The 16,195-nt window shown below is 45.2% G+C and overlaps 1 protein-coding gene across 5 annotated transcripts in view; it reads right to left on the bottom strand.

The window, feature by feature from the left end:
• MCAM (melanoma cell adhesion molecule) overlaps positions 1 to 16,195 on the bottom strand; it is a 222,496-nt gene that overhangs the window by 142,017 nt on the left and 64,284 nt on the right. The window contains exon 2 of one of the 5 annotated variants that reach the window (XM_069614371.1): positions 3,006 to 3,312. The exons of the other annotated variants lie outside the window; for them this stretch is intronic. The gene's annotated coding sequence lies outside the window, so the exon portion shown is untranslated. The remainder of the gene's footprint in view (positions 1 to 3,005; positions 3,313 to 16,195) is intronic. 5 annotated transcript variants of the gene reach the window in all.

Below are 16,195 nucleotides of genomic sequence, written 5' to 3'. Positions count from 1 at the left end.
AGTGGAGAAAATCCAATACTTGTGTTCTCGCCACAAGGCAACATGCGATTGGTTTTTCTAACGGCGGATTCAGATTAGCTAAACACTTGTTTTTGCCAAAAGGTTACCGACTCGGCGTTTAGAAGTAGAAATGTATTCTACAAGAAACGACATAAAAAATGAACATTATTAGGCCAAGGTTGCGCTCGCTTCTAGCAGATTCTGGGCCTCAAAGAGCCTCTGCGAGACACTGACACCGTCTCCATGGCAACAGCGGGGAAACTCCCCCCCTCCCCTCCTCCTGCTCCCTATTTTTACTTTAAACAGGCTGCGGTCCACCTGGAGCCCCACCCGGCGCTGGACTCCCACCTGCTGCGGCCATGGCTTTGCATTTGCGCGATAGTTAATGGACGCAGTGGCAATGCGCCAGCGCTCTGGAAATATCCCGGCCATCGATCGGCGCTGGCGCAAGAGGCCGTTTGAGCGCAGCTTCGCGAAGCGTTAATGGCCGCGATGCTGGTAAACGAGATGTTTCCCAACAACAAATAAACATCTTTGGTTCGTTGCCTGCAGTCAGGAGGGAAACAAGAGGCTCAATACGGCTGTAGGCGTTGGAGCAGAGATTGCTTGTAAAGATGCGCAATGCACATGTGTATACCTGCCATTTCTAATCTTCAACTCAAAAGGCGCAAAATAGGCATTGTCACAGTGGTCATACAATTGGGCGGTTGCTCACCGTAATCTCACCCCACGTCTTGAGCAAAAGGCTGCACTCATATGCAAATGTTCCGGCACCATTATGTTCATGTTAAAGATTATTTATACTGCGCAATAGCACCACTGCCGCTCTGGCGGATCGGAAAAAAGGGGGTGGATTGGGGTACGTTAGTAGGACAATGTTTGGACAAAGAGCAAGGGAGCTGTGATGTGCTGTTGGCAGCTTGAGTTCGGTGAAAATCGTTCTCTGAGCCATTTGGTGTTGTATCCGGTCGGTATCCGTCGTGTGCTGTTGTGTAAGGCAATGTGTGGTTTGTTTGTTGTTGTAGTGTAGTGAAGAGCGTGCGGTTTGCTGTGGTTTTCGAGGTACGGTTGTGTTTAGTTAGAGTTTGCGAGGTGAATGCAGAGGGGTGAGGGTTTTAGTAGGGTTGGTTATTAGCAGGGGTGTTGCAAGGCCTGGAAAAGACCCGGGGCTACGCTGATGCCGGAACTGTTGGGACTGGGGGCTAGCTAGCCTTTTGGCTGTAGCTCCTGAGATTCTATCTGGGGCTACAACCAAAAGACCAGGGGCTATAGCCCCCTTAGCCACCCCCCCCCCCAGCAACGCCTCTGGTTATTAGCATTGCTGTCTGAAGAGACACACTCATTTTGTGGGTCCTCTCTCGGTGTGACTCAAGGTAATATTCACAATCCTCTCAATGTAACACAGGCGAATATTCACAGTCCTCCCTAGATGTTATGAAAAATACCACCTTTGTACCGCACCTATGAAATAACTGCCAGGGTACAGCACTGGGGTAGTGCCAACTAAGTGATGTAGCCACAGTTCCAAGGAGTATTGCACGGAATTCTTGTGGGGGTGCGGCAGTCTTCGTAGCGGCAACATTTTCCATATTAACGGAATTTGAAGTAAAATACAGACAATGACCTGAAGTAACGAAAAGGACACTGGGTAAATAAAAGCACCTGTGGAGCACATTAAGAACATGTGTGCACCGTGTGTAGCTAATGGCCACCAAAACAATACAATAAGCAACAGATGTCCTTAAATGGCGAAATGAAACAAGCACATTTAGGAAAGTAAAAGCACCCTCAGAATCCGGCCTGAGGTCCCCTCTTCTGGGATCAAGAAGGTCCACAGTGTATAGGATGGCTGGAGCGGTTATTGTGGAGAGGAGAGAAGAGCCAGTTAATGCGGTTTGCACATTGAGTCACTAAAGCCAGGGCCTGCTCAACATCCGCAAACTATGATGCCAGCTCACCATTCCCCTCTCCCATCCCCCGAGTAACACCCGCTCCCAACAGGTGTCCACTCTTCGGTGCAAACAGGGTCTGTAGTCTGGATTGTATGGTTTGAGCTCTGGAACCCCCCTTTCCAATATGGCCTCTGCGCAGAACCAGGAACAGGAAACAGCCACCCAAACAGAACCAAGAACAGGAAACAGCCACCCAAAATACCTTACCTTGTGCTATTGCAATGACCCCATCACTTCAAATAGGACAAGCCCCTCCATATCATGTTATCTGGCAATTGTATAGCGCCTACTGCCATTGGTATGGCCTTGAAGCGCTGCGAGGATGAACGCCCTTTGGAAGAGCGTAGTCTGAGTTGAGAGGTAGTGAGAGGAGTGGTAAAACACATGTGTGCATTTCTAGCCTGAACGGAAATAAAGTAGGGAATGGCTAGGTCTCCAACAGCGGCCCCTATTAACAGGTGTGGGACGGGGGCTGTGTCAAGTTAGCAAGAGAGAGTCAAGTTATGTGAGCAACTGGACCACATTTTTTCATGGGGCTCAGCTGTATTCTATGGGCGGTCGCACTCGGGCCAACAATGATGTATGTTTAGTTTAGGGTGTAGTCAAATAGCGTGCATGTAAATGTGCGAGGCAATCTTAGTGAGGAGTTCTCGACAGGCTCAATGCAAGTGAGGAAAAGCGCAAACAGGGGCAGGATTGAAACAGCCATGTAAACTGTGGAAAACCCAGGCACGCCAAATGCAAGCGTATCCTCCTAGGACATAAGAGCCACATGGAAAGTAGCTGGATCGGTAGGCGGTGGCCTAGGACCTGGAAGAGGTGGCCTCAAGAAGGGACCTAAGGCACCAACATGCCCCAGGCACCTCTGGGTAATCGCAAAATATACATTTTAGCATACCATTTAATTAAAAAAAATTATATATATATATACATACACACACCTGCTTGCTATGCTTAGATCCCAACAAGACTGACAGTCTTTTTTTTCCTGCTTCTCTCTCGATCTGTCCCCTCTTTCCATCTCTTTCCTCCTCTTCACCTTTCTGTACTCACCAAGCACGTAATCTCAGATTGATTTTTGACTGCTCCATTTTTCTCCAGCCACAAATTGCCACCATAGTTCGTTCTTGTCAATTCCATCTTTTCAATATTCATCTTCTTTCGACTTTTTCTTCTGCGAGGACACCGTTGCAATCCATTGTTCTTTCCTGGCTTAATTTCTGTTGGTCCATATAGGTCGGCCTTCCTAATTACTCTATCGCACCACTTTGCTCAATCCTTCATTCGGCAGGTCGTACTCTTTTCTCCCCTCTCTCTGCCGCTTCCCTTTCTCCTCATCTTCTGCGTGTTCGCTGGCTTCCTATGAAACGAAGGGTGTGCATTTTAGTCTCCAAATCTCGCCCTTAAGAGCATTCATGCTCCGGCCTCTCCCAATCCTTGCACCACCCCTCCCGTGATCTCCGCTCTGCCTCTCAATCTCTTCTGTCTGTTCCCCGCCCTCTCTGTGCATCCTCGCGGTTACGCCCTTTCCAACTCTTAGCCCCCAAACTTTAGAACTCCCTCTGCCTGGATATTCGTTCTTGTCCCCCACTTCACCTTTTCCAGTAACGTCTTAAATCTCACTTTCTTCAGTCTTTGCCTTCATTAACTCTTTGCGCTTTCTTTGGTTTACCTTGACAATTCCTTCCTTTCTGTACTGCTGCATTTTCTCTCGATTGCTCAGCACTTTGGATAAAAGCGCTATATAAGATTCACAAATAAATCTCACTTTTGAGGGGCTAGCGCCTCACTGATGGCCATGGGGCCCTCGGTGTCTCGAGGGCATACCTGTGAATGGCACACTGATGGGTCACAAAAATGGATACCAATGAAAATGCCATTTGAAGGGGGCAACATTATTTTGTGGCAGTCTTAAGCAAAGATTACATACAATCAAAAACACAAAAACATGCAGATACTCTAAAGAAAAAAACAAAATCAGGTATAAAATTCAGGACTGGATAATGCACGAGTAGGCAGGTTTCAGAAAGGAGGAACAATCCGGCATATTCCCTTCCCCGCAGAAGTCCTGATGCAGGTTGCCCATCAAATTGCCAACGGGCACAGATAAGCTGTCCGATCAAAGGATCAACAAAAAAAAAAAAAGGATCGAATGCCCTTTTTTTTTTTAGAAACCAAAAGGACCGAAAAATAAATGTTTCGAATCCTTTTATATTTATTTATATATTTTTTTTAAAAAAGGAAAACGGGGGGGGGGGGTGGTTAGGGGAACCCCCCCATATATAAAAAAAAACAAACATTTGAAACTTTTTTTTCGGCACTTTTGGTGTCGAAAAAAGGCATTCGATCCTCCCGTTTTAGATACTTTCACCTACAACCCACAGATACGATGCCTAAGGACAGACTTGTGTGCTTTATAAATGTAAAACATTTAATAACAGACCTGTAAGAGGTACGGCTACTCAGCTTTGGCGGAATCCATCTGGTGACTTCTCCCCCCCTCCCCCAAAAGGCAAACCAAGAAGGGCACTCTTACAATGCACGGATGAACGCTGCAAAAAGGAAGCCTTCTAGCTGGATCCCGATGGGCTGGAAAGGGGGTGACTGGGTGGGTTTTCGGGTGGGTTTTCCCCCCCGTAACCTGCTTGGTTCTCAAAATGTCAGTAAAATACAGACTGGTCCTGGACCTCAGCTTCAACAGAACTGTGGCTTCAAAACAGAGCTTGCAGAGAGGACTCCAATAATCACAGCGGAAGAGTTCCTAGGTGTCGTCACATGTGCAGGAAGCTCATTTGCAAGAGACCATTCAGAAGAACCATCAGAAGTTCCTCAGGTTACCGTTCAGAGCACTTGCCTTTGGCTTGAAGATTGCACTTGAGGTATTCACCAAATTCCTGGCTCCTTTGACATACAGCTTTGCAACTGGAGGGTATATAAGCATTCACCTTTCTGGACGCGGGCCACATCGGAAGAGCAACTGAAGTGCTGCATCTAGTAAGACATGAAAACTCCTGGACTTTGTGCTATTGGTAAACCCGGGACAATTCTCTGCTACTGGGCTTAGAATACATATAAGTGCACACCAGCGAGTTCCTAGCTACAGCTCCTGGGACACATGATATTCCTGTGCATTTGTGGCTCAAGGGGCAAGACTACACCAACATTGGATACTGATATCTCAAGATTCAAGGCAATAATGTCTGAAAAGGAAAGCGTGGGTCTGCAGTGGTGGCTGGTACAGAACAACCTGAACAAAGGATTCCTCCGGGCCTCAAGGGCCGGGATCCATGACGGGTTTTCAGGATAGCCCTTGTTAATATTCATGAGGAAAAAATTGCATATATTTAGAATCATTGTATGCAAATTTATCACATGAATATTAATGAGGGGTATCCTGAAACCTGACATAGATCCGGCTCTCGAGGTCTGGAGTTGGACAACCCTGAGCTAAACAGACCTTTGCTGATCACTTATCATAGACGCAGACTGTTTGGGTGGCAACGTTCAACCAGAATGCTAACAGCAGCGGAGCATCTGAAAATTAAAAAACCATCAAACTGCAAAGACCTAGTTGCAGCTTTCAGAGCTTTCCAGTGGTTCAGGTCATGATATTGAGGGTATCCGGTCATTGCATCTAAAACAAAGCATCGACAAACCATACCATCGGGAAAAAAAAGCAATCAAATGCATTTTTTGCAATGGAAAAGGGTTTAATTTAGTAAAAATGTGTTTTAAACCATTGAAAGGGGGGGGGGGGCAGTTGGAGGGGGATCCTCCCATAAAAATAAAAAAAAGAAACAAAATTTGATGTTTTTTTTTTTTTAGATGCTTTGTTGTCAATGCTATGGTTTGTCGATGTTTTGACTGTCGACGTAATCACTAGGAACCATATTGAGAAAATATGTGACTGGCACCACCACCGCCTTACTGAACACAAAAGTTAGAGGAGAGAGGCGAGAGGTGTTGTTGCTCCAGGAGACAAGAGAGCTGGCGAGGTGCAAAGTAAGATTCAATCCAAGCAAAGGCTTGATCCTGAATCCCAGGAAGAAAGAGTATTATGGAGAGCAGAGTGATGGACAGTGTCAAAGGCAGCAGACCGGTCCAGGAGAATTAGGGTAGAGAATAGGTTGGAGTGCTAAGCAGAGGCGATGCTGTTAGAAACATACATGAGAGCAGTTTCCGTTGAGTGAAATGAGCGGAATCCTGCTTGTAGGGGGCCGGGGGTCTAGAAGGTTTTGGATGTCTAAGAAATTGGTACGACAGTTGAACACAACCCTTTTTGAGCACTTTAGAGTAGTGCCGAAGGAGAGATACAGGGTGGAAGTTACCCGGTAGGTTCGGGTCAGCCCCTTGCCTTTTTAGGAGAGTTTTGAAAACAGAGGGAAAGCAAGCGGAGTCACAGGACAGGTTGAAGAGTTCAGCGAGGTGAGAGGCCACTAAAGGGGCAATAGGCTTGACTAGCTGAGGAGCAAGAGGGACTGATGGGGCACAAGAGGGGTAAGCCTTCATCAGTAGAGATAGCACTTTGTCAGTATTAGTGTGACTAAAGTGGGAGATGGAGGCAGAGGATGATGGTAGAGTAGCCGGAGTGTAAAATGTAGGAGGGAGTGCAAGGAAGGTCAGGAGAGAGTGTCCAATTTTGGAAATGTTTGCAGCAAAGTATTCAGCAGGGTCATTAGCTGCCAGAGTGGAGTTTATAGTCATAAACTTAGGAGGAGTGCAAGTGATTTTAGAGAGCCCTGTAGCCAAGCCAGATGTTGGAGAGTCAATGAGGGTTAGGTAGAATTCCATTCTTGCTCCATCAATAGTGGACTTGAGAGAGTTCAGGGCAGAGAGGTAGTAGAGTTGCAGGTCCTCATGCGAGTGGGTACACCTCCATGTGTGCATCAGCCGACGCATGTGTATGCGGGGAGAGCATATGAATGGGGTGACCCATGTTTGAGGATGCTGAGACTTAGGGGTGAGAGTGAGCAGTGGGAAGGGAGAGGAGAACAAGTCAGGTGGTAGGGACTGGAAGCTGGAGAAGGCAGTGTTGGTGGAAGAGGCAGCGGGTGTGAAAGAGAAGAGTGAGAACTGTAGGTGAGAGAAAGGGGGGGTGGACATTTCCTTTTAGTAATAGGTGGACATTTCCTTTTAGTAATAGGTGAAGCAAGTGGCGAGGAAAGGTCAGCTGTGTCTGATTGGACATCCATTTTCTAAATAGGTTATAAACTGCACCCTGCATGCTCTTAAGTACGCTAAACTTTCTAAAATATACTTGTTAATGTTTTTGATCGCACAATCTAATTTATAGCCATTTTTCAATAGCAACAAAAAGCCCCAAAAAAGTGTAATTTTCAAAATGTTCCATATAACTTGGAAATTGCTATAAAAAGTCGCAAAACGTTGAATTCTTTCCATCTGCAACTTTCAGTGCAACATGAAAATCAGTGGAAATTTCTGTTATCTGACACTCTAAAGGGCCGCTGTATTCCAAATACCCGGACATCAATTAAACCAAGGAACTAATCTGTGAGAGCTTGTTTTCAATTATTGGGCACAACAGGATCATTATCAATGGATATCTCACAGCTCCTTTTTTATGATTAAATAAACCATAGATGCCGCAACATTTATTTCTCCTTACTGTCACGTTTTGTAATCTATCCCACTATATCCTCGGGCAGTGTGCAACATTTGCACTCTCCTGTGGTGGCTAGTGACATTTGACTCTTGGCAAGTAAGAAATCGTGTGCCAACTGTGTATAGACTGTGGTGGCTAGTGACATTTGACTCTTGGCAAGTAAGAAATCGTTGCCATCTATGTATAGAATGTGGTGGCTAGTGACATTTGGCTCTTGGCAAGTAAGACATTGGCTCTCATTCTGAGGTTGGTGGAAGTCATGGCGCCATTTGCCCCATGACTGCCACCAATAACGGGTCCGGCACCGGGGAAGGGTGCAAATAACGGGCTCGCGAATGGGAAGCCCGTTATTTGCGCCCTGGTCCCCTAATGGGGCCCGTAAGGTATGTTTGGTCCGACCAAACGTACCTTATGGGTTCTGTTTGGGGAGCTTGGAATCGGGCGGTAGGGGATTACCGGCACCGGTCTCCTTACCGGTGCCCGGTATCCCCTACCGCCAGACTCGGAATGAGGGCCATTGTGTGCTATGTATGTATACAATAGTGACATTTGACTCTTGGCAAGTACGACATTGTGTGCTATCTATGTATAGAATGTGGTGGCTAGTGACATTTTATGGCTGGCCAGTAGCGTGCAACTTCAATTTTTGCATCATGTCCTGGAGGGTCTATGGAGTGTAACTTAAGGAAAAGCATGGACATTGGAAGCCTTACGACTGCATATCCACCTTCATCACGGACAGGTTTGTGCAGTGGATTCTATCAACACCAAGTCTTGGAGGAGTGGGGTCGTGGAAGAGGGGGTGGGGGCACTTTGCCGATAGTCTCAGCCTAGCGCGGCCGGATAAAAATCCAGAGACTTCCAAATAGACTAGTGCTTCTGAAAGGCAGTAGGGCTGGAGTGTCACAGATTATCTATAATTTTGCCCTAAAGAAGAGTAGGTCCATGCGCGAAACATATGTCGGCACCATCAGGACTAAACATGGTGATGTTATGAGAAAAGAAATACTGCATTTTTTTGAGAAACCAATAAGAAATGCAAATTGTACATTTTTTCAGGAATATCAGAATTGATTGAATTAATGTGTATGTGATGATCCAGAAATAAGCCTATAGCTTCATAGGTTATCAAACCAGTGGGGTGTAATAATTGTAATTTAGCACCCTTGACACAGACTCAGAGTGGAAAGCGTATAGCCACCATCTTGCAGCACTTTTTAAAAATTCTTTGCTTTTCCATCATAAATCCAGAGCTCGAAATCCAAAAATACTTTAATAAATCTGCAATAGATAAATTGCTTCGTCACTATATGGGATTTTTTTAAAGCGCTCTACAGGTTAACAAGGTTGACTCTGGCTACAGCCTCCTCAGCCCCCTGTCCAACCTCTTGTAAAAATATGTAGTGATGCAGAACTCTCAGGTGGTCCTAAATGGGGCGTGAGCATGTCCTCCAGTCCTGTGCTTATTTTGGGAACTGGGCATAACGTATGGAGCATCTTGAGACTTACACCATCACCCTTTAGCCTCTAGTAAAACATCTGCTACACCATCCCCACTACCGGCTTCTGTCCTCCTAGTCCACAGTGTACTACAGGTGCTTACCAACGTATCCAAGTCTTGCATGCAAATCCCTGACAGCCTCCGTTAACTACCAGAAACTCTGCAATGGGGATTGCACTTCCCCCGCTTCCACATTTATGTAGTGCAGCCTCTGCACACATCAGTCACAGAGGCAACACAGCCTGACCGGCAGACTTGATTCCCAAATTGTCAGTAACATTGGCCCCCACCAAACTGTTTGGATTACCCATTAGTCCCTCTATGGACATGGCCCACTATTTCCAGTAGGCTGGTGAGCCTAAAAACCCAAGCCACTCCTCACTGATGGCACCAAATAAGGCTGGAACATGTCTGGGGTTGCTTGTAGTCTCGTGCAGAAGGGATGTGACCAAGCAGTTGGGGTTGGACTGCCCCTTCAGTGGTAGGACAAAGCCAGATTTACTCAAGGTCTTCCACTTTCTGCAATGGCTTGGGCAGGCTGAAGAACAATGGTCTGGAGGGTTGCACAGAGCTGTGCCAGAGGTTCAGATTAATTCTAAACCTTCCAGCCACCACCCCTGGTTTGCTTTAGTCAAAACACAAACACGGAAGAGCAAGAACTGGATGTCGAACATTCTCAGCAGCGGCCTCAGTGCTGTGGATTCTACTCTCCTCCATCACCCAGAGAAGGGGTGGTCATCCACTTTTCTCAAGTAGCTGGGCATAGGCCAATTACAGGGCTTTGTGCCACTTACCTGTATCCTTTTCTCAGTATTGGGGACACATGCAATCAACGACAAAGAGAGAAAAAGACAAAAAAAGGCTGTGTCCGATTTCCGAGGAACGTATGGTAAAGAGATGTGACCAGTGACCACCGCTGTGGTAGGTCAGTTTACTATTCTGAGCGCAGAAATACAATTATTTTTAAATGAGCCCTTCCGATAAAGGAATAAACCCACATACACACAAACCCTTCCGCTTACATGTCAGTCTTGCCCATCCCAGGGGCATGGTCTGCCATCAGTGTCCCGTGTGATTTACTATCATTGCCTGGAATAGCACATTGGCGCCAAACGTAGGACTGCCAGCACCTAAGAGACCGCAGGGAGTCTGCAGGCATGCGCTGCCAACTAAGGGCGGTAAATGCTCAGCGATCTTGCGAGGACACCTCCGCAGCCACCCTGCATTCCTAATGAAGCGACGCCAACACACACAACGTCTAATGGGGAGACTCGCTAGACGTCAACGCGTCCACCTGGAAACGAGCGCTCGACTGATGGATCCGTACGTGCATACCTAAGGTGTCCCTTCAGCAGCAGGAACAGTTCAAAAAGGTTCCAAGAGCCTTCATCTTAATGCACTTCAATGCATCAGAGAACATTCAGGTAATTTTCGTGAACCAGTATTTCCCCCTCTTTACTCCAGCTCAAGCATCTAACAGACATTTGTACAAAGTTCTCATGTTGCCAGATGGCTGCTGCCAAGAGGCTGGAGGGGAGAAGACAAGGGGACATATAGGAAGTGTTTTCTGTTTTGAGTCCATTATTTGTAAAGGTCTGTAATGTTCATTTCTTAGAGTCTGAAACAGATACTGGCTTACATCTGACAGAGGCTTTTAGCCCAAGAACATGAAACCTAGTTGTGACCAGCACAAGAAAATGTCCAGTTCTTGCAACATCACGACTGAAAACATGTGGTCAACAAGCAACACCCACAGGGTCTGGGTGACAAAAATACACGATGACACCATGCCATTATCCAAAAAGATGAATTATCCATGCGTCACATTAGCGGTTCAATCTTGGTGCACTCCCGAGGAAAATGTGTATCTGGCTAGGGATAGTACCCAATGTATTGCACTTAGAGGAATTTGTGGGAGTAGCTGATGTGTTGAGCTTGGAGGGGGTGGCGCGGGAGGCCAGTGTATTGCACTTGGAAGAATTGGAGGGTACTACTGAGTTGCAGGTGGATGAGCTGTGAGGACATACCTGGAAGAACTTCGAGAAAAGACAACGTACTAATCACCTGCTTCTGCTTCCCTCCAACATACCTCCCAAGTACTATACACACCCTATGGGCTAGCCAAACTACACACAAACATACACCCAACATAGGTAACATTCACATACAACAGACAACCCCAGACACTGGACCCCAAATCATACGGATACAACAAGCCAGTGCGCACAACCAAAACCACCAGCCAGACTACACATGAAACGCACAAAACACACATCCAACTTAAACACTCACATACAACAAACTACTCAGACACTGGACCTTCCCCTTAAGGACATAATCAGCCAGTGCACACAATCAAAACTACCAGCCAACTACACATGAAGCACACACCAACAAAACAAATATTTGCACACAACAAACAACCCAGGAATTGGGCCTTGCCCTTACAAATACAACAAGCCAACACTCCAACACACACACAGCAGTTTCTGCTGGTTCTGGACCTATCCTACCTTTCTACCCTCATTAACTCACCCGCCAAGTTTCCTGCAATGCCACCACGTGAGCACCTGGAGACTACCCCAGTGGTAATGGTGCACAGTATAAGACAACATAACGCATTCAAGATTTCACTAAGGATGTGCATCTTCAATTAGGGGCATAGTACTTGTTACGAGTGTAGAAATAAGTCGAACACAAAATATGGGCCAAGTGAGACTAACTTGAGAATACTAGGGAAGGAGAACAAAGGTGATAGCCCTCTCTTGAGTTCAGGCCCAAGGGAACTTTGGTCTGAAAATGGATTACAAGTCAGGCTTCAATGTCAAATTCTACTCCCTATTCCCCTTTCGTTGCTGGGGACCATGAGAAGACCAAAACTCTGCCAGTGTAGAATCAGTTAACCCTGTTGGGACCATGGAGCAGCACCTCGGCATGCCCCAACAACGTTTATTTATGTTGCTTAGGGGACAGGGACATGGTACACAATGTTCAGTCTCTGTAGGGTCGGCAATGCCTTTGTACACACTCAACTTCTACTAGAATCAATAAAAACATTTTTATTTTAAAGTTCCCCCATCTGGAGGACTTTTGTAAAACCTTGTATAGTATGTACTGGGCCCAAAAGCAAGGATTGAGGGATTTTTCCCTGTGTAAAGAAAATGCCAGTGCTTATATAAAAGAATAACTTTTCCCATTTTGGCAACCATATTTCAAGAAAACATCTAATGATATAGTTCTTGGTGTCAGTGTTTAAGCTGCATAAATGTTCCTGGTGCCACTGGCCCACTCTGGTCTTAAACTGCCTAGAAGTTAGGTTGTTCTAACCGCTACGTGTAGACCTCTTCATCTTGAGACTTCTCTGCTAGATAAAACTACTGGCAAGGGGGCAATTCTTTTTTGCTCTTAGAAATCGCTGTAACTGAACTTGCACTCCATCTAACAGAGCTGTGCCTTCCTGCCCCGCGCTCTCTTCCACTGTACCCCCCCTTTGACCCAACATCCTGCAGTCAATCTACAGCAACACTAAGGGCTCACAAGGATCTGCTGCGATTGACCCCGTCTAATATTAATTCTGTCATTTAAGTTGTAGGTGAAACGGTCGAATGAAAAGATTTGAAATACAATTGTTTCGTTTCGAATCAAAAGGACCGAAAACCAAAAAAATCGAATGCATTGTTTTTTTTGGGAGGGGGGTCCCCCACCCCACACCCTTGCCAAAAAAACACAATTTTTACCTATACCAAGCCCCCCAAAAAAAAGACATTTAAAAAAAGGCATTCTTGCCTTTTTTTTTATCCTTTTGAGTCGAAAGTATTGTATTTGACCCTTTTTCATTCGACCCTTTGACTGCACACCGTCATTTATATAGTGCTTTTATCCCAAGTGCTTTACTTTGAACATTTTTATAAAGAATTGTTACCCAGTACTTAAATGGACTATCGGAAGATTGAAAGGCTGAGTCGACATTAGCACCTGCAGTGCTTAACCCACTATGCCATCTTACCGGCACAATAATGATTTCAATGCATAACATCGTCAGCCATGCGAGTCTTAATCACATCCTCTTGCTCCCCCTAACCCTCTTCTTCTTCTTCTTCATTACCTCATCCTGTGGCTCACTACACTAGTCCTACTCCCCCCTGGAAATGTAATATGAATCCAATTATCTGCTCCTGTTCCTCCACTTGATGCTGCTTCTAGATCCGGCCGGTCTGATAAGGTCCATTAGATTAGATATGCTATTTCTACACACATAACAGACCCGTCAAGTAACTAACAAATAAATGTGCATATCCAAGATCCTTTGTTATTGAGGGGTGGGCAAACAGAGCACAGGGCATAGCCATCCAATTGCTCATTCAAGTCCTTGACGTGCAGGTCTCAAAATTTCATTCTCTTCCATCGTGATTAAAAAAAGATCAATTCAAACTGGGGCCAGAAGGAAACAAAGCTGAAACTCCTCAAATCACCCCTCCAGATTATAAAAAGTCACTAGAACAGAGCCACAAAACACTGTTCATTCTACTGGTTATCAGAGCAAAATGCAATCTTTATCTGCTCCCAACAGCCCATGGTGAGAGGGTCAAGCGGGGGCAAACTTAATGCCCATAGCTGCCCCTTGTACATGCTGGAAAAATGCACTGCTGAAAATAAACAGTGGTTTGTCAATATGAATAAACCAATTTCCAGAATAATTTTTAGTGTAAAACACAGAGCCTGGAGAAGTGATTTGTTAGAACGATATTTCATGGTAAAAGGAGGTATACCAGCATGTTGCATCCAACAGGACGAATGCAGAACCTTCCAAGAGATCCAGGCGAAGACCATTAAACACATCCCGTGTCCTGAATGAAAGAAGGCAGCTTTGTGACATAGTGGCCAGAAATAATCAATAGAGTTTAAGGCTCGGCCAAACAACCTACTGAGCTCTGTACTGGGCTTCGTGGTTGGCTTTTAAAGAAACGATGCACATTGACGGGGGCAGGCATATTGTGTGGATGTTAGGAAAATTAGAGAATTGGAATTAAAACTCACCCAAACGAATAAGAGTTTGCAAACGTCAATTGCCAAACATTTTTCGAAGAGAGGCGATTATCCAGTTAATTGGGTCTGAAGTTGGTGTCATGATCCAGACGGTTCCCCAGTGGTCTATTGGCTTCCTTCAGATATTACTTTGCGCACCAGAATAATATTACCCACCATAATCAGAAGGTCTAATCAGTATTGATTAATCTGCTAACAACTTGGATTGCTTTTCGTTGTTCTAATATGATCCTAATTAGGTAAAGTTTAGTAAACAAATGTCCCCTTGCCGTCTCAAAAGCATTGAAGAATGAATCCCCTACAACTCTGCGGATACACCACAGATTTAGGTTTCAATCCCCTGGATGGAGAAAGAGTTGTGAAAATGTCCATACAATGAAGGGTAGTCTCCCATTGTAGCAAGATCAGCTACTTGGTTGGTCGAGGATCGTAATGACTTCCAAAGGCTCTACCTTGACTCTATTCAAGGGAGTACTGCCCACAAAATAAACCAGTGCCAGCTCGAACTGGAAATAGGATTATGTAACCTCAATTTGATACTTTAAAAAGGGACTTTTAAAAAAAAAAAATTCCCATATCACAAGAGTAATGCTCACCTATAACCCCATCTATTAAAACATGTGGGTTTGCAAACATATGCATGGAAAAAAAAATCTATCATTTTAGATCGGCAGGGATTAAAAATCCAAATTCAGATAGACACTGGCGTATGATAAGAATATATCATATGGAAGTTAGTACATCTGTTCATGGCTGATTTTTCCCACAAAGCATTGTGGTAATGGGTTATTACCCAAAAAGAATACAAGTTATGCATAGGAAAAAACACCCACAATCGTCAGTAATCAGGCCATTGCTAGTTTAGGTGTATACAGTGGCAACTTGCCACCTTACTGCCAAATCAGCAGACCCTCAACTAAAGGACCAATTAGGTTGGATTCAGTCCGGCAGCGTACGGAGGGTAAGCACATGGGCGCACTAGGAAAAAAACACAATAATCTCTCCTCCCAGGGACTTGTAGCACCCAGGTTCAAGGATGTGTTAGCACGGTGGGAGCAGGGACACAAGAGTTCTAAAGCCAAATAGAGGCACACAAAAGGATAGGTGCCTTTATAAGGTTGCGCATCCCAGACGGGCATCATATATGCATACAAGACCACCTGAATGTAGGTTTCTTGAATAGCATTTAATTCTTCCCAGAGATGGCGTTAAGGAACCTCAGGGGTAGAAGAGGAAGCAGAGGATATTAGAAATAGGTTAATCTTTGGGTAAAACCTTTGCGTCAGCCACCCTGTATTCCCCCCAGGAAGACCTTGCAGCCCCCCTTCCCCACCACTCCAATTCTTGTAATCCCTGACGTCATGGTTAACTTTGGTTCTTGTTGACCAATACGTTCTGCCCAAATACATTAGGACAACACAAGTCAAAACAACAAGGAAAATAAAATGAAACCCTATCCTTTCCATCCTTCAGCAAAGCAGATGGATGTGCTGCAAAGCCGGCCACAGTATGAATGAATTCAAAGCCGCTCCGGCCATCCTCCAAACATTGCTGTGTGTATTGCATGTGCAGCTTCTCCGCACGGGTTAATGTTTCAGGACAGGATGTCCTTTCTTCGAATTAAATACACAGTGTTACAATCATTGTTCCTAGTATTACCGGATGTAGACCGCCAGCTTTTACAAGAAATGACCTGCACACTAACAATAGACTTAAATTAACCAATCACTGGTTTGCCTGCCAATCCTTGTGCATCCAACCAGAACCCTGCACAAGAGGTTAATTACTACCAACATAAGTAATTAATTCACCAACGACTCACCCCAGCTGAAAACACACTGTTCTAGATTTAAAAAAGGGAATTAGCTTACGGCAACAAACACCTGTAATCATTACAGGCTAACTCTGATCTCAATTAGATAGACAGCACAATTATAATTAGCAATGTTTAAGGGTATGGCATATTTCCATGGACAGGTGGTGTTTTAAAACCATACGTTTCTCCAGCATACTGCTGTAATTATAGAGGGTGGCATGCCTCGCAGAGGAGCTTGGCTTCTAGAAGGTGAATTT

This window comes from Ambystoma mexicanum, chromosome 9 (genome assembly GCF_040938575.1).
Source record: "Ambystoma mexicanum isolate Mex_15411 chromosome 9, UKY_AmexF1_1, whole genome shotgun sequence".
In the NCBI taxonomy this organism is placed as follows: domain Eukaryota; kingdom Metazoa; phylum Chordata; class Amphibia; order Caudata; family Ambystomatidae; genus Ambystoma; species Ambystoma mexicanum.
Note: the sequence above shows the minus strand (reverse complement) of the source record. Positions and strands in the feature narration are given on the sequence as shown.